The sequence below is a fragment of the Podarcis raffonei genome, chromosome 9 (genome assembly GCF_027172205.1).
Source record: "Podarcis raffonei isolate rPodRaf1 chromosome 9, rPodRaf1.pri, whole genome shotgun sequence".
NCBI lineage: Eukaryota > Metazoa > Chordata > Lepidosauria > Squamata > Lacertidae > Podarcis > Podarcis raffonei.
Genome location: NC_070610.1, coordinates 25,955,851 through 25,979,294, shown reverse-complemented (window position 1 = coordinate 25,979,294; position 23,444 = coordinate 25,955,851). Strand labels below are relative to the sequence as shown.

The following is a 23,444-nucleotide window of genomic DNA, read 5'->3' as shown; positions in this document are numbered from 1 at the left end:
CTTGATTTATAAAATACAACACAACTACAGTCACCTCCGGTTGCGAACGGAATCCGTTCTGGAGGTCCGGCCGTATCCCAAAGTTTTCGCAACCGGAGAGACTGCTTCTGCGCATGCGCAAGCGGTGAAACACTTCCGGGTTTGCCGCTTTCGCAACCCGAAGTTTACATTACCCAAGGGTAACGTAACCCGAGGTTCCACTGTACTTTATAATATGATCATGGGACATCCAGAAGTTATAATGTGGATACATAAGAACATGAATCATTCCCAAAATATAATTGTACCTTATGTATGTATATAAACTCAATGAGAGATATGAGCTTGCTTTTGCTGGGTAATCTCATCAATCCAAAGAAGACTTTCTCTTTTCTGATCTTTCATATTTGTCAGAGTTGAAGATTCCTCTTCACAACAATATGTCTGAAATATACTCAGAGTCGCGTTGTGATTTCATGCTCTTTATTGCAGCTCTTAAAACAGTGAGTGAATTTCCCCTCTGGCTTTATATACATTATTTACACAATGGGTCCCGTCTGATTGGCTGATTCTGCTTCCCTCCTGGAGCCTGATTGGGCTGCTCCCGCAGGCCAATCAGTTGTTGCATTCTAGTATCCTTCCTGTCTAATAGGCTGGTTAACTTCCTCCTGGGGCCTGATTGGGCTGCTCCTGCAGGCCAATCAGGTTGTTGCATTCTAGGATCCTACTTGCCTATTGTTCTAGGATCCAAGCTTAGTACATAACAATGTCTGTAGAGCATATGCTGTAGAAGAATAGCCAATGCTCTTGAAGACAGGTGTGGATGCTGTTTCTGGTTGTATATCCATACTTCACTGAAATGTTTAAATGTTTCTTTGATTGCTCTTGAATCTTCCCGCCATGTTTGCCATCCTCTCTTGCCACACCCTTTGAGCACTGCTGGCTGAAAGCAACATGCTTATTTCCCGTTCTAAATTGCTGGTTCTTTACATTATCAGTAGCATCTAAACTGGACCACATTCAGCCAGTATTGGGAAAGGAGCACAAAAAAGATTCATAGTCTGAAGAGGAACTGAATCCTGGCTTCCTGCTAGAGAACCAACCACTTTAACAAATTGGGAGCATAGCTAAAGGGGTAAGGGAAATGAAGAATTATGATAGCAAGGAAGACTAGGCGAAGCCCTTAATCCAGTTAATCCCATAGAAATCAATGGTGGAGGTTAGCTGCAACTATGTCTGTCTACACACTATACATTTAAAGCACCTTTCCCCAAAGAATGCTGGGAACTGTAGTTTTTATCTCGCAGAGATAAAATTCCCAGCACCCTTAGCAAACTGCAGTTCCCAGGATTCTTTGTGCTTTGAATGTGTACACAGCCTAACGTTCTCAGGATTGGGGCCACTTCTCATGAAATTATACCTCCAGCCCTTTACTCTGGGTTTATTTCCTTGGTACAACCAGCTATCTTAAAGCTGCAATCAGGAATAGCTCAGTTGGTAGAGCATGAAATTCTTAATCTCAAGGACATGGGTTTGAGCCCCATGTTGGGCAAAAAGATTCCTGCATTGCAGGGAGTTGGACTAGATGACCCTTGTGGTCCCTTCCAAATCTACAACTCTGTGAAGAGTTGCAACACTATTGCGCGTCCCTTTCTGAATCTTACCTACAAAGAAAATGACTATTTCACTGGTATTATCCTCCATGTGGACATGGGTGTCCACAGGAGGGTGCAGCTTCCCCCAGCACCAAAATGAAGCATAATCTAGAAATCTAAAGCTTCTATTTAAAAAAAAAAAAGGTTTCTAGCATTTCTAGAATTTGAGATAGGAGCCAAAATGTGCTGGCCCTCGTTTTTTGGGTGATAAATTAGCTTGCAGCCCCATTGCAGTGTTTTACTTTGCCTGCCCTCCTGGAAAAATTCCTGAAGTTGCCCACACTCATGGAGCTCCTGTACTATGAAGCAGGAGGGGGAAATGTCCTGTGTAATCTTTGGATCCAGACCACAAGGGTAGAGGCTCCCTCCCTGGACCCAAGTTGTTCAGGCCCTATATATGAAATTGTATTATATATGTTTTTATTGTTGATTTTTTTTTTGTTGTAATTTACTTCCAATATATTTTATAGGAAACGATTCATAAACAAACCAACCAACCTTAGGCCGGCTGAATCTGAACAGCTATGGCAATTCTCTATTTCTTCTTATGAAATGCTGCTACAGTCATACCTTGGATCTGAATGCCTTGTGAGTCAAACGTTTTGGCTCCTGAACGCCACAAACCCGGAAGCGAGTGTTCCGCTTTGCGAACATTCTTTGGAACCCCAACTTCTGACGGGGCTTCCGTGGCTTCTGATTGGCTGCAGGAGCTTCCTGCAGCCAATCAGAAGTTGTGCCTTGGTTTCCGAACATTTTGGAAGTTGAACAGACTTACAGAATGGATTCCGTTTGACTTCCGAGGTACCACTGTATTTCTTTTATCACTTTTGCATCCTGCCACTGTGGTGTAGTGGTTAAGAGCGGTAGTCACGTAATCTGGGGAACTGGGTTCGCGTCTCCGCTCCTCCACATGCAGCTGCTGGGTGACCTTGGGCCAGTCACACTTCTTTGAAGTCTCTCAGCCCCACTCACCTCACAGAGTGTTTGTTGTCGGGGAGGAAGGGAAAGGAGATTGTTAGCCGCTTTGAGACTCCTGAAGGGGAGTGAAAGGCGGGATATCAAATCCAAACTCTTCTTCTTCTTCTTCTTCGGTCCTTACCGAGGTTACTTGGAAGTAAGTCTCATTAAACTCAGTGAGGCTTGTTTCCTAGTGAACATACATAGGTATGGGCTGAAAGGCCATCCTCTGCCCTGCCTCACCCAAACATCCCACCCTGGCTTTGCAGGATATTCTGTGCGACAACATATTCCAGTTCAGGGAAGTCAGAGTGCAGAGGTTCCTGCTGTGACCTGTATTACAGTGTAATTAAATTTAGTAGGTATCAGTGATAAGGACGCAGAAATATGCTTTTGAAGTGGGAGTGATATTTGAGGTGGAAATATAAAATGCCAGACTCTGGGGAAGATTAGGAATGCGCTGCATGTTATATATAGTCGTAGCTGCATGCGGTGAAGCATTGCTTTTACAAGCAATGCAAAATTGGATGTGTCAGTCAGTAGGTTTTGCCACATTACTCTCTCCAGCCTCAACCCCTTACAGTGCCTTTAAGCCCCCATCCATAACAGGCTTGGCACGGATTCAGGTTTGCATATGGCCCCATCGACCATAATAACAATGATGTCGTGGGAAAAACCAGTTGCACAGCTATTTTCTTAATGTCAGACTAGAAAAGTTATGTTGTGCCCTGTCAGCTTGATGCTGGATATAATTATGAATGGAGGTCATAAATGCGTTACGTATTTAGCCCTTCATTTGGCTTTTAAAGTCATAGATTGCCAAATGCCCTTCTGAATGTTTGATAACCACTGTCAGCATTTGTTTGAAGGAGACAAAATAATTTATGGTGATCTTTCTTTGGGCAGCTTGAAATAAGCAGCCAAATTGGTACAAGAAGACAGATTTCCACATGGGTTTTGGTAGGCCCGCTATGTCCAGATTATGCATTCCTTTATTTTATGCGGTAACTTATACTTCTAGCCTGTCCTTCCCTGGATACTCCCAGGGCAGGTTACATAAAATATCACAGTATACCATTCATTAAGAAGATCAAACCTATCCATTCTTAAGGAAATCAGCCCTGAGTGCTCACTGGAAGGACAGGTCCTGAAGCTGAGGCTCCAATACTTTGGCCACCTCATGAGAAGAGAAGACTCCCTGGAAAAGACCCTGATGTTGGGAAAGATGGAGGGCACCAGGAGAAGGGGACGACGGAGGATGAGATGGTTGGACAGTGTTCTCGAAGCTACCAACATGAGTTTGACCAAACTGCGGGAGGCAGTGGAAGACAGGAGTGCCTGGCGTGCTCTGGTCCAGGGGGTCACGAAGAGTCGGACACGACTAAACGACCAAACAACAACAACATTCATTCAAAGGGAAACCACAAAGCTAAACAAAGTCACAAGAGCAGCAAAATAGTTTTGCAGTAATGCAGCACGAGAGAAAACATCCACTCATCCAAAAGCTTGGATATAGAGCTGTGTCCAGAGATGCATCTCAGAGGGAAGACATTCCACAACCTGGGAGGGCCACTGCAAAGAAGGCCGTCTCATGTGCAGTCAGTCACCCCTCTGAAAGAAGGCATGGTAGTTTCTGCCAAACCACTACAGGCAGGGCAACGCCTTACATCTTAAAGGCTTGGTCCTTAAGTGAAGGCCAGCTGAACCTCAGGGGCGTGGAATTTAAGGATCTCCATTAAAGGATCTCCATGATCGAGCAGGAGTATAAGAGATCAGATGGTCCCAAGTTGTTTAGGGCTTTGTGAATTAACACAAGAACCTTGAGCCTGGCCCAGTAGAGAATCAGCTCTGCCAGCAATGGAGTAATACATGGCCAGTAGGGACGCGGGTGGCGCTGTGGGTTAAACCACAGAGCCTAGGACTTGCCGATCAGAAGGTTGGCGGTTTGAATCCCCGTGACGGGGTGAGCTCCCGTTGCTCGGTCCCTGCTCCTGCCAACCTAGCAGTTCGAAAGCACATCAAAGTTCCAGAAGATAAATAGGTACCCCTCTGGTGGGAAGGTAAACGGCATTTCTGTGCACTGCTCTGGTCCGCCAGAAGCAGCTTAGTCATGCTGGCCACATGACCCAGAAGCTGTACACCAGCTCCCTCGGCCAATAAAGCGAGATGAGCGCCACAACCCCAGAGTCAGCCACGACTGGACCTAATGGTCAGGAGTCCCTTTACCTTAAGATTCAGAAAGTATGTGAAACAGCGCTTCTGGAACAAGACTTCTGCAGGAGATCTCAGAGTACAGAAGGGTTCGTATGGAACAAAATACTTTTTCAGTTTTGCTTGTATAGGCTGTTTATATCTTGAATCGAGCCTTTAAATTTAACTGGCAACAAATGAAGCTTTCGTCAACTTTGGGCTTGTGTTTGTTCTCCTCTGTCTGCTCTATGGAATATCCATTTCCTTCTCGGCTTTTTACATGTGATCAATCTGTGGGGAATCAGATTTTCATTTTTTTAAAAGTAGGACAGTAAAATCTGTTCAGCAGTGGAACTTTCTGCTTTGGGAAGCAGTGGGGGGCGGGTTGCTGAAAATAAGCTTGCATCCTGCTTTGCAGATCCTGCACTGAGCAGTAGGTTGGTCTAGATGACCGCAGGGTCCCCTTCCAATTCTATAATTCCCCCTTGTGCCTGACTGCAACCTGCCTCTATCCACCAAGGCATTTGGGTCCCCTTGGGCATTAAATGTCTTAGCCCGATAAAAAGTACTATAATTCATGCAATAGAATCATCAGTGCCCTACAGCTAACAGTCTGTTGGATTTTCTTGCTGTATACATTACGCCAGCAAATATGCATTTCAAAATAAGTCTCATTAGTGAGATCGTTAGGAGCTCCTACCCAGTCTTGTGTGCCTCCCGGGAACTCATCTCCTGTCAAAAATAGTTGTCAGTAAGATACCAAAATGCAGACCAGCTTACAATATTCTAGGGGAGAGGGAGTGCAAGGCTTAGCACTCAAGAGTTTCAGGGGTACAGAAGGTTTTACAGACTCAAAGATTAGCTTATTGATCAGTCCTACTGCCCCGGAACAATATTGATTTGTATTTTTTTCTCATTTAACTGCTCCTGAAACATATTTTCAAGTTAATTATCCTCGCTGCCTTGGCTGGAAGGCAGATGCAATGTGCTTTGGATACATGGTGACACACAGGTTTAATCTGTATATTTTAATGATCAAAGCAGTGTCATCGGAGGACCTGAGCTTTAGTGTGCCTGCTTAGGCTGGCGTGATAAGCTGCAGTGAAAAGGTACTTAACTCTGGGACTGGAGAAAATATTTCTGCTATTTTTCTGAAACTGGCCACTTACCCAGTCCTGGGGAGGGTGGCAGTTGCAGCCTGTCATGGCAGGCACTGGATCTGGGGAAGCAACGCTGGACTAGGTGGCTAGCCATTGGGAAATTCCATTGGATTGGCTGCTTTTTCCACCATCATGAGTTTGAAACTGGCCAATACTACCAGTCCGGGTGGGCGTGGCTTTGGGAGCGGTCTGGAGTAGAGCACCATTTTCTTTTGATTTCCTGGGCATAAGAGAAAGTTTAAAAGGCAATTTACAGCCGATTGTGTGAACTACTTCAGTCAAACAGAATTGTGCTTTTGAGATGATACCAAGCAGTTGCTCTGTGATGGCTATAACACATGATGTACCGTATTTTTCGCTCCATAAGACACACCTTTCAAGGGAAATGTCTGTGCATCTTATGGAGCGAATGCGTGGTCCCTGGAGCTGAATTGCCCAGGGGCAAAAAGCAGATTGTGCTTTTTTTTTTTTTTAAGGAAGGGGGTGTTGAAACAAAGCCACTGAGCAGCTGAGCAGCAAGCGATCAGGAGGGGAGATAAGGGACTCTAGCGATAAAGGAGGCTGCCTGGGAGGGGGAAGGTAAAGACAGCGAACTTGCAAGGAGAGGAGACAGGAAGATTAAAGCAATGAGGAGAGAAATTAGAAGAAAAGGAGGAGCAAAATACTGCTCCAGCTAAGGAAAAGACACTAAGGCAAACAAGAGGGAAGGGAGTGTTGAAGCAAAGCTGCTGAGCAGCTGATCGACAAGGGATCGGGAGGGACATAAGGTACTCTAAAGATAAAGGAGGCTGCCTGGGAGCGGGGAGGTAAAAGCACATGGATCCTCAGGATTTTTGCATTGGGTCACCCCAAACTCACCGTCAAATCACATATCATGTCTGTGGCCACAGCATGAACCACAAAAATCATACATCCACTGTTTCGCTCAGAATATTTTTTTTCTTGTTTTCCTCCTCTAAAAACTAGGTGCGTCTTATGGTCAGGTGCGTCTTGTGGAGCGGAAAATACGGTGATCATCATTTGATATTGCAACAGCTGAGTGATGAGCATATGTGTGTGGACTGCCCAAGAGAAAATGCAGGTGTCCAGAAATGACAGCACTAGGTTGGGAGGGCAATCGCTTGTGTGAAAATGCTCCATGTCAACATATCCCCAGATTAGGGCACATGACTTGCCGATCAGAGAGTGCAACCTCCAGGCAATCCTCAGTCCTGTCACTGTCTTTTCAGAAAAGTAACCACAATTTATTACACAGCATTTCTTTTCCTTTTTCTTTTTTTGTTGTGGGCATGCATGCATGCAAGTGAGGTTTTTTTTGTTTTTTTTAAATAATATTTATTATTTTCAGTAGATAAACATAATAAAAAGAAGAGATTAAAAATAATAAAGACAAACAAAAAATAGGAGAAAAAGAGAGAAAAGAAAAAAGATACATACAACATATTACCACTTAATTAATTACAATTAAGTACCATCCATCTTCATAAACATAGTATTTGACTTCCTCGAATCTCTTCCATCCGAATTTCTTAGTAATTATACGTAGCAGTTTCCAATATAAGTGTTTCAAAAGACCATATCACAGTCCTAATCATATGACATAACTTTCCTTATCGTACATTTTCTTATTTATAAACTTAATTCCATTTTAATCCTAGGCCTAATTGTTTCTTTCAAGTGGTTACATATCTTTAATATTACAATATTTATTCAAATAGTCTTTAAATTTCTTCCAATCTTCTTGGTGTTCCTCTTCTTTCTGGTCGCGGATTCTCCCGGTGAGATCAGCCAGCTCCATAAACTCCATCATCTTCATCTGCCATTCTTCTACCGTTGGTAATTATTGTGTTTTCCATTTTTTGGCTAATAAAATCCATGCAGCAGTTGTGACATACAAAAATACGTTTACATCTCTTTTGGGCAGTTCAGAACCTGTTATTCCAAGGAGAATCACACAGCATTTCTGTGGCACTTGTTTTTACATTCAGATAGTAGAATCAGTGGTGGGAGCTGTGCTGGACATGGGATTGTGGCAGAATGGGCTCCCAACTTAAGAGCATGGAGAAATTGCATTTATTGTCACCAGAACTGGAAGCCCTACACTCAATTCCATGTTTTACTGCTTCTACAGTGGGATAATGGAAGAAGAAACCTTTTAAAGAATTGTAGCCGAATTCTCACACCAGAGACTTTTATTAGAGTAATTTACCAATTCAGATGAAAATAAGACCAGACGTTTATAGGACTAAAGACATACTAAATCACCAGCTGCTTTGTCTTTATATACTGTCCAAGTCCAGGAGCATACATATTATAAATTATACTCAAAAGTATAAGACAGCTCCATTTTCTCATCCTAGATGAACTCAGAGGAACCTCTGCACTTCATTTCACAGATATGAGACCCTGTTGACTGCCTTCCTAAATGACGGTTTCGAATCAGTCAATTTAGTTGTCTCACACAGGAATGAATTTTCCCCCCATACCAAGCTATATTCCAAAAGTAATATTGATTAAAGTATAAATATAAATTAGGCCCCTCCCCCTGTTTGAATAGTATTTCAAGATTCATATTACAGTTCCTTAAAATGCAATATATTAATAATCTTCTATTAACATAATATTGGATCTACTATAATATAGCATACTATTTTTTCTTTACATCAATAAATACCTATAATCAAAACAAAATAACTTCATTAATTAGATCCACATTTCATTTTTCTTAATTTATCTAAAGCTCCTTCAATGGATCCTATTTCCACTTTAAAAAAACAAACCAGTTTATATCTAGTTGGAACTGTTTCACCAAATTCCTGGCTATTTGCAAAATCAGTAAACAAATACCAGTCTGCTAAAATCTTGTCCATCGTTCTTTGACTTCCCATTACTTCAGGTTTGTGAAACAGCCTTTCCAGGACAATGTTTTGCCAAACTTTACTGTACCAATACAAGAATGGAAGATTATCACCTTCTGAGTAACTCATTGTCTGCAACTGGATAATTACTGTATTTTTCGCCCTATAGGACGAACTTTTTCCCCTCCAAAAATGAAGGGGAAATCTGTGTGTGTCCTATGGGGCAAATGCAGGCTTTTGCTAAAGCTTGGAGAGCGAGAGGGGTCGGTGCACACCAACCTCTCTCGCTCTCCAGGCTTCAGGAAGCTATCAGCAAGCCTGGGGAGCCCGTGGGAGTTCCCGCAAGGCTCCCTAGGCTGCGGATAGCAGCCTGTCGCCCGGAGCGCTGGGCGCTCTGAAGCAGAGCGCCCTGCGCTTCGGGCAGATATCCTTTTCTCCTCTAAAAACTAGGGTAGGTGCGTTTTTAAAAGCTCGGGCTTCCCACACGGCTGGGGGGGGGAATAAAAAAAATCTTTATTCCCCCCCCCAAAAAAAATTAGGTGCGTCCTATGGGCCGGTGCGTCCTATAGGGCGAAAAATACGGTATATATTGGCTAAATAAAATGAGATACGACCAAGTCTTTTGCTCCTCCCCGCAACAGCTCAATGTCTTCTGGTTTTCTGTTTCCCATTTTTCCTGAAATGAGAAACCATGGTTAGCACCAGCTTCAGAACAAGCCATGATATTAAACCATGGGTTGAACTTAATGGTGCTGTCAGGCCGAGACTTTGGGGGCAGAAGTCTTGGGCTCCACTTAGTAGAACAAAAAGGACCCCCATATTTTAAAGCAATTGAGGCAACGCATGTTACCATCTAAAGAGGGAACTCCCATAAAACTACCAAGTCCAGATCCTTCCACCCCTAGTGAGTGCTCTGCATGAACAAATATATTGCAATACTGCCTGAAGCCAATTTAATATCTTGTTCCAAACAAAATGGGGGACTGGTTAATTGAGGCTGCCCAGTTTAATTACAGCTCTCATGAAGGGAGTGAAAGGGCTGTGTCCACAGGGTTGAAGATTCATTTGTTGTATTATTAAAGATATGATCATCCACGGGACGCGGGTGGCACTGTGGGTTAAACCACAGAGCCTAGGACTTGCCGATAAGAAGGTTGGCAGTTCGAATCCCTGCAACGAAGTGAGCTCCCGTTATTCGGTCCCTGCTCCTGCCAACCTAGCAGTTCAAAAGTACATAGTGCAAGTAGATAAATAGGTACCACTCCGGCGGGAAGGTAAATGGCGTTTCCATGTGCTGCTCTGGTTTTCCAGAAGTGGCTTAGTCATGCTGGCCACATGACCCGGAAGCTGTACGCCAGCTCCCTCGGCCAATAAAGCGAGATGAGCACCGCAACCCCAGAGTCGGCCACGACTGGACCTAATGGTCAGTGGTCCCTTTACCTTTACCTATGATCATCCACACCAGGCCTCTTCTTGTAGAATCTACATCTGTGGTTTTTCAAGCAGAGTTCTGGGGAACCCTGGAGTTCCTAGGTGAAAGGCCAATAAAAGGAGAAGTTTCCCCACAAGGTCTCTTGCCTTTTGTTACCTATTATCACCTATTATATGCAACTACATGAGACTCATGAGGTTTGGCCAGCTAGGGAGGGGAAAAAATTAAATTCAGTTTTTATTTAAAGGTGAATCTATTAAATTTCCACTTTTTGAGACAATAGGCAAACCAAAACACAACTATCCTTTGAAATTCACACATATCCGAATGTTGCAGTGTAGTTCTCCAACCAAACAATGTTTACAAAGATGCACATATTACTGGGAAGGGCACTTAAGAATAAAATACAGTAGTGAAATTAAGATACAAAAATGCATTGTATTAGGGAAAATTGCTTGCAAAGTGTGTACATTAGTCAAAACTGTAAACAAAAATGTGTTTATTTGGAAAAATAGTCAGAAAAATGCTAAGGCATTTTCATGAGAATTGCAAATAAAAAAAAGCAAATTGCTGCAGAAATTTAAAGAACTGTATTTTATTTTGGAAAAGTGAGAACCTGGGATAACTGGAATTGACAGATCGTTCCATCCCTAGTGAGTGCCCTGCATGAACAAAATAAATGTCCTAGTAAGGTAAAGGTAAAGGGACCCCTGACCATTAGGTCCAGTCGTGGCCGACTCTGGGGTTGCGGCGCTCATCTTGCTTTATTGGCCGAGGGAGCTGGCGTACAGCTTCTATGTCATGTGGCCAGCATGACTAAGCGGCTTCTGGCAAACCAGAGCAGCGCACGGAAACGCCGTTTACCTTCCCGCCGGAGCGGTACCTATTTATCTACTTGCACTTTGACATGCTTTTGAACTGCTAGGTTGGCAGGAGTAGGGACCGAGCAACGGGAGCTCACCCTGTCGCAGGGATTCAAACCGCTGACCTTCTGATCGGCAAGTCCTAGGCTCTGTGGTTTAACCCACAGCACCACCCGCATCCCTAAATGTCCTAGTAGAGGTCCTCAAATCTTCTGGGATGAGTTGGGATTCCATCTCAGACACGCAGGGTTTTTCAGTATTAAGTCAACCCAAGACAGAGCACATTTTTTCATAGCCTAAGGTCCTGTAGTTAGGTGCATGCATAGTGCAATACATCCTAATTGCATTTCTCCACCAAAACAGGGGCCCAGAATGTGCCCCTAAATGGTTACATTATTCCCAAACTAGCTATGAAACTGGAATGTGATATGCGTGTGGTCCAAACTGCTGTATAAGTTTTTTAAGTGGACATTTGCCAAGCAAAACATGGGTTATAAAATTTACCTTCATGCAGTATAACACAGGACAAGCCAAGCATGCGAGGTGAAATATTGGGGTGCGGGAATTCTGTTCCTGCTTCATTACACACTTGAACCGGCCTTGGATTTGAGGGAATTGCACAATTTAAACTTCATTTATTTGCTGTGTATCGTGGCAATGAAGGGTCCAAGATCTGGTGTTTAAGGGTGACAATTGCTTTCCTTCTCTGCACGCTCAGTTCAAGTTTCATTTACTCGCTGTGATGGTGTCAGACTAGTACAAACAGGCCCATATTGTCTGAAGAAGCAGTTTTTATAAATAAGGAGCTTATTAGTTAAATGAATAAACCCAAGCAGAAGGACCATAAATGTATAATGAACGGATTGGCAATTTTCCTCTTTCCTTCCCAAAGCTTCTCTTTTCATAAATCTCTACGATCAAAGGAGCCTTTAGACACACAATAGCAACCAGTGCTATTATGCGCCGAGTGATAAAGCAAGGGCATTATTAGTTGGGGCTACTAAAGACAAAAGATTGCAGCGAGAGACAGATTTCTTCCTGGGGGATGAAAATAATGGTCTCATAAATACATCTTCCAATGTTAGCCACCACTTTAAAACTTGCAAGTATAAATTGTGTTCCCGGGAGTGCTCACCCAGACAAGAAGCTATTGACTCTTTCTTTTTTTTCTTTCCCCTAGCTAAGATTGAAATGCCACAAGTTACTCGGTTGTAGAGAGGAATTATTGAGAAGCTTGCAACTCCTGGAAAAATTGACAAGACAAGGCTATTGGTAATATAGCGAATGAACGGTGAGTTGCCCAAGCCTAGACAGGTTAAAAACTGCTTTCTCCATTTGCTGACTTTGTAATTGGTTTTTTGCCATTTTAAGCTATTGCTCAGACTTTCTGGCTCATGGTAATCTATAAAAAAAGATAAGGATTCTTCAGTGAAGCCACATTACGAAGGATTTATTAAAGGGTTTTCCTCTTGCTGTAATATCAATACTGTGCGGAGAGATGTGGGGGTGTGCTTTCCATTAGTATAGAGAGGGTTATTGAGCATCCCGGAATGCCTTCTTGGTTTGATCCCATTTGACAGTGCAGTAAGTGAAGCCCAGAAGGAACGTCAGTGCTAAGCTGGCATTTCCAAAGGTCATATCCTTGACCCCATTTTTATTCAGTTTTTGAAAACTGATTTTTGTTTGTTTGTTTTGGTAGCTATTTCATGGAACAGTCTAGCATAGGCTATGGGGCTGTCAGGTACCAAAGATGGCCTTCTAAACTTGTAGTTGAATGCAGCTTAGATATCATATTTGCTGGTTACCAAAACCTTCTGTTTTTGATGCCTACCTGTTGTTGTTGTTTAGTCGTTTAGTCGGGTCCGACTCTTCATGATCCCATGGACCAGAGCACACCAGGCACTCCTGTCTTCCACTGCCTTCCACAGTTTGGTCATACTCACGCTGGTAGCTTCGAGAGCACTGTTCAACCATCTCGTCCTCTGTCGTCCCCTTCTCCGTGTGTCTTTCCCAACATCAGGGTCTTTTCCAGGGAGTCTTCTCTTCTCATGAGGTGGCCAAATACTGGAGCCTCAGCTTCACAATCCGTCCTTCCAGTGAGCACTCAGGGCTGATTTCCTTCAGAATGGATAGGTTTGATCTTCTTGCAGTCCATGGGACTCTCAAGAGTCTCCTCCAGCACCATAATTCAAAAGCATCAATTCTTCGGCAATCAGCCTTCTTTATGGTCCAGCTTTCACTTCCACACATCACTACTGGGAAAACCATAGCTTTTACTATACGGACCTTTGTTGGCAAGGTGATGTCTCTACTTTTTAAGATGCTGTCTAGGTTTGTCATTGCTTTTCTTCCAAGAAGCAGGCGTCTTTTAATTTTGTGGCTGCTGTCACCATCTGCAGTGATCATGGAGCCCAAGAAAGTAAAATCTCTCACTGCCTCCATTTTTTCCCCTTCTATTTGCCAGGAGGTGATGGGACCAGTGGCCATGATCATCAGTGGCCATGATGCCTACCTAGGACTACAAGAACAGGTAGTTGGCGTAACAAGCAGCTGGCAGGCCACAGTACCATACAGTGGGTGGGCTGTGTTCTGCTTAGTGGGTCACAAGTTGTACCCAATTTCACTAAATAGAATCCAGGGTCACTAAATATGTATGAGGCATGAGGCATTAGAAGGCAAGGACAGTGAAGTCCAGTGGTCAGAAGCACTCTACGTGGGGCTACCTTTGAAGGTGACCCGGAAACTACAACTAATCCAGAATGCGGCAGCTAGACTGGTGACTGGGAGTGGCCGTCAAGACCATATAACACTGGTCCTGAAAGACCTACATTGGCTCCCGATACATTTCCAAGCACGATTCAAAGTGTTGGTGCTGACCTTTAAAGCTCTTTAAAGCCCAGTATACCTGAAGGAGCATCTCCACCTGCATTGTTCAGCCCAGACACTGAGGTCCAGCTCCAAGGGCCTTCTGGTGGTTCCCTCCCTGCAAGAAGTGAGGTTACAGAGAACCAAGCAGAGGGCCTTCTCAGTAGTGGTGCCCGCCCTGTAGAACGCCCTCCCATCAGATGTCAAGGAAATAAGTGACTATCTGACTTTTAGAAGACATCTGAAGGCAGCCCTGTTTAGGGAAGTTTTTAATGTTTGATGTTTTATCGCTTTTTTATTATTATTAATATTCTGTTGTGAGCCACCCAGAGTGGCTGGGGAAACCCAGCCAGATGGGCGGGGTATAAATAATAAAATATTATTATTATTATTATTATTATTATTATTAAGGTGGAGTCAACGCACTGAAAGCTAGCGTAAAGAACAAGAGTGTATACATGAACCAGCGGGGTACAAATATAATGATAATGATGATGATGGTGATGTGATGTGATGTGATGTGATGGTGATAACAACAACAACAACAACAACAACAACAACCACAACCACAACAACAACAATAATAATATCATCACTGTATCTCTACTGTCAGAGGCAGTATACCTCTGACTGCCAGTTGCTGCTAATCACAAGTGGGGAGATTGCTGCTGAGCTCAGGTCCTGCTTTCAGGCTTGCCATAGATATCTGAATGCCCACTATGAGAACAGGAACCTGGACTAGGTGGGCCATTGACCTGATTCAACAGCCTCTTCTTATTGTTACAAAAGTTGGGTGCCTCCCCCTGTAGTATGATTACAGAGGGTTTCAGGCATTCACCCTGGGTCTGTGTTCCTTTGGAGAAATGAGACACGGTGGAGACGGCTGTAGCTTTAAGAAATATGGTTATGCACCTATTCATGCCTTCAGTCTGCATGGAGGGAGTCCAGATCTTGCAGCATGGTCATTTCAAGAGGGGCTTGTTCCCAACAGCAATGCTCCCTGGAGTTCAAGGCATCTCTCCCAGTCAGCCTTCAGCCAGCCTGCCCAAGATGGATCCCAGCTCCCCCTCCCCGGTTTCTTCTTCCCAGAACACCTTTCTAAAAAATATATCTCTTTTTGCCTCACTTCAAACACCCCCCCCATCACTTTGGCAACATCTGGTTTGCATAATCCAGCCCAGGGATTCCTTGTCTGACACAGTTCTGCAGCTTGTACTTTCATCCATATCCCAATTAATCAAAATCATGAAAAGGTAAAGGTAAAGGGACCCCTGACTATTAGGTCCAGTTGTGACCGACTCTGAGGTTGCTGCACTCATCTTGCTTTATTGCCCAAGGAAGCCGGTATACATCTTCCGGGTCATGTGACCAGCATGACTAAGCCGCTTCTGGCGAACCAGAGCAGCACACAGAAACGGCGTTTACCTTCCCGCCGGAGCAGTACCTATTTATCTACTTGTACTTTGACGTGCTTTCGAACTGCTAGGTTGGCAGGAGCAGGGACCGAGCAACGGGAGCTCACCCCGTCGCGGGGATTTGAACCGCTGACCTTCTGATCGGCAAGTCCTAGGTTCTGTGGTTAACCCACAGCGCCACCTGCGTCCCATAACATTATGTTCTTACTTCTGAGACTCCAGTTTCCCCTCTAACATCAAGGCTTCAGATAAAGGGAGTGTTAATCTTTTCTTTGCATATTCCTTCTCACGAGAGCTCTTGAATTAAGAGGACTATAATTTAATTCCCATTTCAGAAGCAGAGGTAGTATGCACAACTCAGTTGATTACTGAGCTGTTGATCGAATTTGGATAATTCATTACCTTCGGAGGCAGAAGCAGCACTTAATTCTTCCATACTCTCTCATGCTATCCCCCCTCCCCCCAAGTCTGATGTGGAAGAAATAATCTCAGGAGCAAACGCTGAAGAAAGTGCACATTTAATCACCAGGTTTTCCACTAATGGTCCCAACTAGGGACCAAAATTATTATTTTGTACCTGGGCAAAATGTAATACAGTACGTATGTTGATTATCTGTGTGGGGATTTTATGATTTACTTTTATTCATCACTTACTGCATAAAATGTCTCATAAAATAACTAGATCCTGCAGTTTTCTTTCAACTTCCTTTGTTGCATTTTCCTGAATTGGCAGACATTCCCGTGACATGGGAATCAGCTTGCATGTGTTGATACTTGATGGACTGAGACTACCAAAACATTTAACATAAAATATCTCTGCCGATTGATAGCTTGTTCAGCATTCGAACAAGAGATCTTGAAAGGGGCCTGAAACCAAGCCTATCCCTAAACAATATCCAATAAGCCAACACAGAATAGAGTTCAGGGAATTATCTTGCATCCACAAGGTTTTATAATGTTTTTCCTTTACCTATATGTTGATTAGGTGGCATCAGCTAGGTACTGCCTAAATCACAGAGAAGACACAGTTGGTTCAGTAGGGATTATTGCCAGGTTAGAACAGCAGCCTAAGTAAGCAATAGCACAATCCTGTGAATGTTTACTCAGAAGTAAGTGTGTACAAGGAAGCTTATTGATAGGTTAAATGTGCATAGGATCTCAGTGTAAGTAAATAAATACATGTTCTTCCACATTTAAATCATGATGTAACTGTAAACATGCTTTATTTGACACACACACACACACGCACACACACACACACACAGAGAGAGAGAGAGAGAGAGAGAGAGAGAGAGAGAGACGGTGGAATCTCTATTAGTTACAAAAGTGTTACTTTTTATTTGAAAAAAATAGAAGAATATCCACTACTGCTAGCACACAAAAAGCCAAGAGATCTTCAATTCAGATAGCAGACCTGTTATTAAATGCAACGCAGTTGTGATGAAGCAGGAAATGAATTTCCCCCTTTTCATCTGCCTGTGTGGCAATCCCGTTCTCATCTCCTGTGATATGTGAATGCTTTACACATTTTGAAGAATTGGTCTTCAAAAGACCAAGGTGCTTTGCTGCTATTTTTTCCTCCCCACCTCAGCCTTTCAGACAGAATCAAGGTTTGCTGGCAATTTAGTTTCATTGTGATCTGAAAGCTTGACACTCCAAACAGTACTGGCGTAGCAGGAAAGATGACAGAACAGCTCATGTGGTTATCTTCAACTCCCAGCTAAAAGTCCTTGATGCATTCTAAATGATCTACAAACCATGCTGGAAATTTTTTAAAGCAGGGCTTAAGAAAGAGACCTGTTCATGCCTACACCCACCCACCATGCGCTCATTCCTGAATGCTGCTTTAACATAAATGTTTTTTTAAAATGACAATAAAGGTAAAGGGACCCCCTGACCATTAGGTCCAGTCGTGACCGACTCTGGGGTTGCGGCGCTCATCTCGCTTTATTGGCCGAGGGAGCCGGCGTACAGCTTCCGGGTCATGTGGCCAGCATGACTAAGCCACTTCTGGCGAACCAGAGCAGCGCATGGAGACACCGTTTACCTTCCCGCTGGAGCGGTACCTATTTATCCACTTGCACTTCGACGTGCTTTCGAACTGCTAGGTTGGCAGGAGCAGGGACCGAGCAATGGGAGCTCACCCCGTCGCAGGGATTCGAACCGCCGACCTTCTGATCGGCAAGTACTAGGCTCTGTGGTTTAACCCACAGCGCCACCCTTAAATGACAATATTCCCCGCTAAATGGAAAAGCTGACTGTCATAAAATATCAGCTGTGGAGAATTATACAGGAGAGACATGTTTTGTTGCAGCTGGGGCAGCTGCTCCAGATGCACCATGGCGTTTCTTCTCTCTGTGCTCCTCCCAGCGGTCATGCCTCCTCTGGTCACTGCTATAGATACACGACCTGCCTGTTTGTCTCCAGACACCGCGGTCACTTGCAAGGGATTTCCACAGGGCAGGGCTGATGTTGTCCACCTTCATGTCACGTTTGAGACATCTTTGTAACACAGAGTTGGTCTGCCAACAGGCCTGATGCCTGAAGCCAGCTTCCTGTAAAACACTTCTGCCATCTTGCAGTGTAGACGTCGCTGAGACGCCAGTACGAACATGCTGGGATTGTGTGCTTTAGAGAGCAAATATTTGTTTGAGACTCTGTCCTTCCTTGTGATGCCCAAAATCTTTCTGATGCAGTGCATCAGTGGCGATGGAACAGGTTGCTGGTTAATCAGGTCCTCCCTTAAAGAGGGCACATGTTGCGTTGAGACCTGGCAACCAAACCCTGTGTTGTGGGTGGGTTGATTGATTAGCCACAACACCCAGTTGGTAGGTCCCTTGATGCTGGGTTTAATCAGGCCAATGGGACGGATCAAGGGACCTATATATACCCATGCACGTGACCCAGAGCTTCCTCTTTCAGCTCGTGCATCGGAACACCCGCCCACCTCTCCCTATATTCAGGGCTGTGTGCTTGACCTTGCTATGCCGTCGTGTGCTGTCTGTCGTTGGGACAGGGGCACGGCAGGAATTTTCCCCACTTGGCTGATTGGCTGGTGCCATTTGGGTTTTGCCTGCTGCGTAGCAAATCATCACAACTTGTAAGGTTGCGGATAGGCTCTGGTTCAGGTGGTAGGAATGGGAGAACGCTCTCGCCATCCCTATGTGAAGGGTATTCCGTTAAAGGAATCCAGGGACTGTGAGGGGGTTGTGCCCGTGCCTGAGTCTAGGGGACATTTGGGTGGTGGAGATAGCCTGTTCCCGGCTTTCCACGTATCCAGGTGTTCACCCTAGGCTGACCTATGCTGGTGCCCTGGGTCAGCGCTACCTGCAACGGTGTAGGGAGCTAGTCGAACCAGAGCCTATGCAACCATTCACTTGCTGTAATCAATAAAGTTGTGGCCTACATTCTGCCAAAAACCAAACCAAAATTTGAGTCTTGTCTGAATTTATTTAAGGGGGAAGATGAGAAGAGTTTGGATTTGATATCCCGCTTTATCACTACCCAAAGGAGTCTCAAAGTGGCTAACATTCTCCTTTCCCTTCCTCCCCCACAACAAACACTCTGTGAGGTGAGTGGCGCTGAGAGACTTCAGAGAAGCAGCTGCATGTGGAGGAGCAGAGACGCAAACCCAGTTCACCAGATTATGAGTCCACTGCTCTTAACCATTAACCACTACACCACACTGGCTCCACTGGGGAGGTTTAAAGGTCTGAACACACAATGGTGGAACCCAGGTAGACAAAATTGTCTACCATCTCAAGCGTGCTGTAACAAAGATACAGCAACAATACACAGTGACATAATTAAAATCAATCTGTGCTATTTGTTTACATACATTAATTATGTCATTCTTTATTTCATTATTGTGGTATTGTGTTTTAACTGCATTGTAAACCACCCTGGGATGATAAATCAAATAAACCAAAATGTATCAGTAGGTTGAGAACACAAAATGAGCAGTAAGGGGCTTTGTTACTCCCCTCCCCCATTTGTTCCTGTAAAACATACAGGGAAACTGTCTTTAAATTATTACCCAAGGAACTGAGAAACATCAGTTACCTGACAGCAATAGCATTACTCTGCAGCTTGATTGAAATTTTACCATATCCTTAGGGGATACTTTGAAATGGTTGCTTAAGGCAACTGATTCCTTGGTGTAAGTTTCACGTTATTTCCAAGTTTGATTTCCCTTCTGATTTCCCCTTTCATAACTTGCTTTCAGCATGAGCCTGAAGTTGCTGTGGAATATTGATACAATTGTTTTGGTCTTCCATCATTACTGCTGTAAACAGGTGATTCATGTTTTCTTCTGCAAAGTTTTCTCTATGGGCTGCTGTTGAATTTCCACTGCATAGTTTCTTCAATCCTCCTCGTTTTCTTCGTTTAGATTAGCTCCGATGATATTGAAATGTTTATGGAACCAAATAAAACCCTCCCTTCTTCTTTCTAATGAACCTTTCAATTCTGAACTGAAAGTGAACAAGAAACCTTCAACACAGTCTCATCTTTCTTAAGAAACAAATAGACTATAATTCACTATTTTATGCTTCCATTCATCCAAACAAACAGCAGGGAACCTAATAAAAAAGAAAGAAATCTGGGTCATGAATACTGGAGGGATCTGTGAATTGCTTTTTATGTATGAAATATGTTTGGTCCTGTATAAGAACCATAGTGAATTATTGTAGTCAGAATCCAAAAAGCTACTTAGGTTCACTTAAGGGGCTTCTGTTAGTCTAGTGCAGGGGTAGGCAACCTAAGTTAAGGCCCATGGGCCGAATCCGGCCCAACTGCCTTCTCAATCCAGCCTGCGGATGGTCCGGGAATCAGTGTGTTTTTACATGAGTAAAATGTGTCCTTTTATTTAAAATGCATCTCTGGGTTATTTGTGGGGCATGCCTGGTGTTTTTACATGAGTAGAATGTGTCCTTTTATTTAAAATGCATCTCTGGGTTATTTGTGGGGCATAGGAATTCGTTTTTCCCCCCCCTTCAAAATATAGTCCAGCCCACCGCATGGTCTGAGGGATGGTGGACCGGGCCACAGCTGAGAAAGGTTCCTTACCCCTGGTCCAGTGCAATTAAAGCCCCGTGCACACATCTTATTCTTAAGGTGACCTTCATGCCTGTTTACAACTGCTTTTGAAACTTTCCTGGTGTTTGCAAGGCTAAAACCCTTTTTGGACTAATTAAAATGTAGATGTTTGCTCAATAAGAGTCAGACCAGAAGAGCCTGTAGTCCAGCATCCTGTTTCAAACAATGGACAACCAGATGCCCCCATAAAGCATACAAAGAGAGGGCATGAAGCCAGATATTTGGTATTCAGGGGTATGAGTGGACCTGACGACAAAATGTCACAATGACTGCTCACCACATTAAATGGGGGGTGCCCTTTGCATGGTCGCGCGCAGCCCCCTGGACCCTATGCGGCACCATTAGCACAGGCTTGGCTTCGCCTTCCCCAGGTGGGATACCTGGAGGTCTCCGCCTACCTCAGCCAGTTGCCCAATCCCGCCTGGGGAGGCGTTGCCAAGGTGATCACGTCAGGTAGGGGGAGGGACCACCTGCCCACACAGTAGGAAGAGGATCTTACCTGGGAATCGTCAGTTGGCTCCAGAGCTTCTCCCACCCTACCCACCCTCAGTTAAGACTTCTTTTGCAGGTTAACCTTTTCTCCACAGGTATGCGGGCGCTGCTACGTCAAGGTCGCTGTTGAATGGCCGGAAAGGAATACTCCTGCATTGGCAGGTTTGCCTTTCCCATAGCAAAACGTCACAACTTTGGCGGTATCAGGCCTTGGGCGGAATCCTTTAGTCTATATTCCCTAAATGGGGGGGTGCAGCGGTGTCCCACGCCCCCCTCCACTTTGCGGCGGCGGTACCAGGGTTCCCTGTTAAAGGGGTTGTTTGAGGGGAGGCTTTGGCCGTATGCCTAGAGGTTGTCATTGCTCTCCCCTGCGACAGAGGTGGCCTCTCTCTGCTTGAACATATGTTCTCCAGAGCCAGGCCATCCCCCCCCACTGGATAACCCTGATGTTCCCCAGATCCCCGGAAGGGGGGACTGGGAGGGATAAACGCCCAATGCCTGAGCCAAGGTCTACCCACATCTGAAACATAATAAAGTTGTGGCCAATTTTATTCCCATAGCACATTGTCTTGAGTCATTATTCCACATGGGGGCCGCCCAGGGTTTGGGGGACTCCGCCTGTCCACACAATGTGAAGCACACTCTGTTCAGATACACCACTCCATTTTTCACTCCACCTGGCACCAGGCAGTCAAAATCTCATGGCTGCTGAACATGACGTCTCCTTTCTCCAAAGCTAGACTTCCCACCCTGAAGACTTTTATTTATTTTTTTGTAGTTACGCAAACCGGGGTTTCCCCCTGAGTCTGTGAATACCTCCCTCTTGTATGTCAGTGGTGCTGTTTTGGTTGCATAGGGACCAGCTTAATAGGCTCACCTCCTTCCCCAATAATTTATAGTACTTCCCAAGGAGGGAATATACCAGGAAGATCCCAGCCTGGCTCATCCTCAGCAGCTAATGATGCATAGCAATCAAAGCTGGTCCAGGAATGCTCTCTCCTGATCCTCAAAGAACATCTTCCAACCAACATAAAATCAAGTGTATCATAAGTTTTTATCTATAAATACAACCTTTAGTTATGAAGGGCCTGTTTTCAGAAAGGCAATGCACAAATGATCACACACACAAACACACAGAGGGAGAAACATCCAAACCTTTCTTCTCTGCTCTAAGGCAGTAAAATGCTCATGTCTGAGCTAGCTGCCAGCTTTAGGTCTGAGCTGTTTATTGCTGCAGCAGCAGATGATGATGGGATTCCTTAGTCTGTTTTTCTCTGATGCCTTCAGCACTTACTTTTATTTCCCCACCAATCTGTTAAGGAAGGTTTATTTTATTGGAGGGCAATCCTATGTTCAATTCCTACTAGCATGTTTTGAAAAGACAGTGAGATGCAGATGTATTTTTGATTTTCGTATGTATGTATGTATGTATGTATGTATGTATGTATGTATGTATTGAACGTTATTAATTCTGCCCTTCCTCCCGAAGGAGCCCAGGGTGGCAATTTCTCCAGAAACATATTTCTGTTCCTTGTTCATTGTTTGTCTCTGTGCCATATTCTGACAAAGGTGGGCTACGCACTTGCAATTGTTCCATCATCTCAATATGTGTTGTCATCCCCATCCACTGACATGGAACAACTTTAAGTGCATGGTTAGCAGAATTGCTCAGCCTCGCAGGAATAAGACGTGTTCTGCTTCCACCAAATTCCTTCTTATTCTCCAAACATGTGATCCCATGGAATCCTCTAATAACAAGAACACTTTTTTGGGCCCCTTGGGGACTCTCTACTCTTCCCATCACAAACTTTTGTTGAGCTGTCTATCACTATATTAGCAACATTAGTGACTACCCTGATTGTCCCATATGTCTGCATGGCTCAAATAATCATGAACCCCTTGCCACACATTTCCAGGCTATCTGATTTGGTTCTCCCACAATCTCCCTCCGTTTTCCTCCAAGATACAGGGGTAACCACATAGGCTGAAGTGCTGAAGAAGTGTTTACAGGAAAGTAAAATGAATTCACTGCCCCTGGCCACTTCACAATGGTAAGGTAAGCTCAAAACCCTCATTTAGAATTTTCTAAAGAAATTCTCATTTGTCCTTGGAATGAGGTATAAAAATGGAAGCATAAAAATGGAAGCCTCTGTCTCAGAGGAAGACAACTTTTGATAAACTGCAGACAGATTTTGGCCCAGCGCTAGTTGAACGAATGGTCATAAGGGAAACATAGTAAATTCAAATCTCTATAGGTACAAAGAATCACTGACTTGTTGAAACAAAACGGCTTTTTTCCTCAGGTTTGGGGTGAGCATAGAACCATTCGTTCACTACGAATATAGTGTGGCTTATAGAATTCCCCTTCACATCTCACATTTTTATTGATTGGACAATAAATAAATCACTTCTTACTACATTGTGTAATTCCTATCTGGACACATAAAGAAGATTATTCCCTTTAGGTTTCAAAACTCTGCA

At 44.1% G+C, this 23,444-nt stretch overlaps 1 long non-coding RNA gene across 1 annotated transcript; it reads left to right on the top strand.

Moving 5' to 3' along the window:
* The first annotated feature begins 7,453 nt into the window (after positions 1-7,453).
* LOC128421267 (uncharacterized) lies at positions 7,454-23,138 on the top strand. The gene is made up of 3 exons (XR_008332274.1): positions 7,454-7,777; positions 12,275-12,385; positions 22,933-23,138. It is a non-coding gene; the product is annotated as an uncharacterized LOC128421267 (long non-coding RNA).
* The last annotated feature ends 306 nt before the right edge of the window (positions 23,139-23,444 follow it).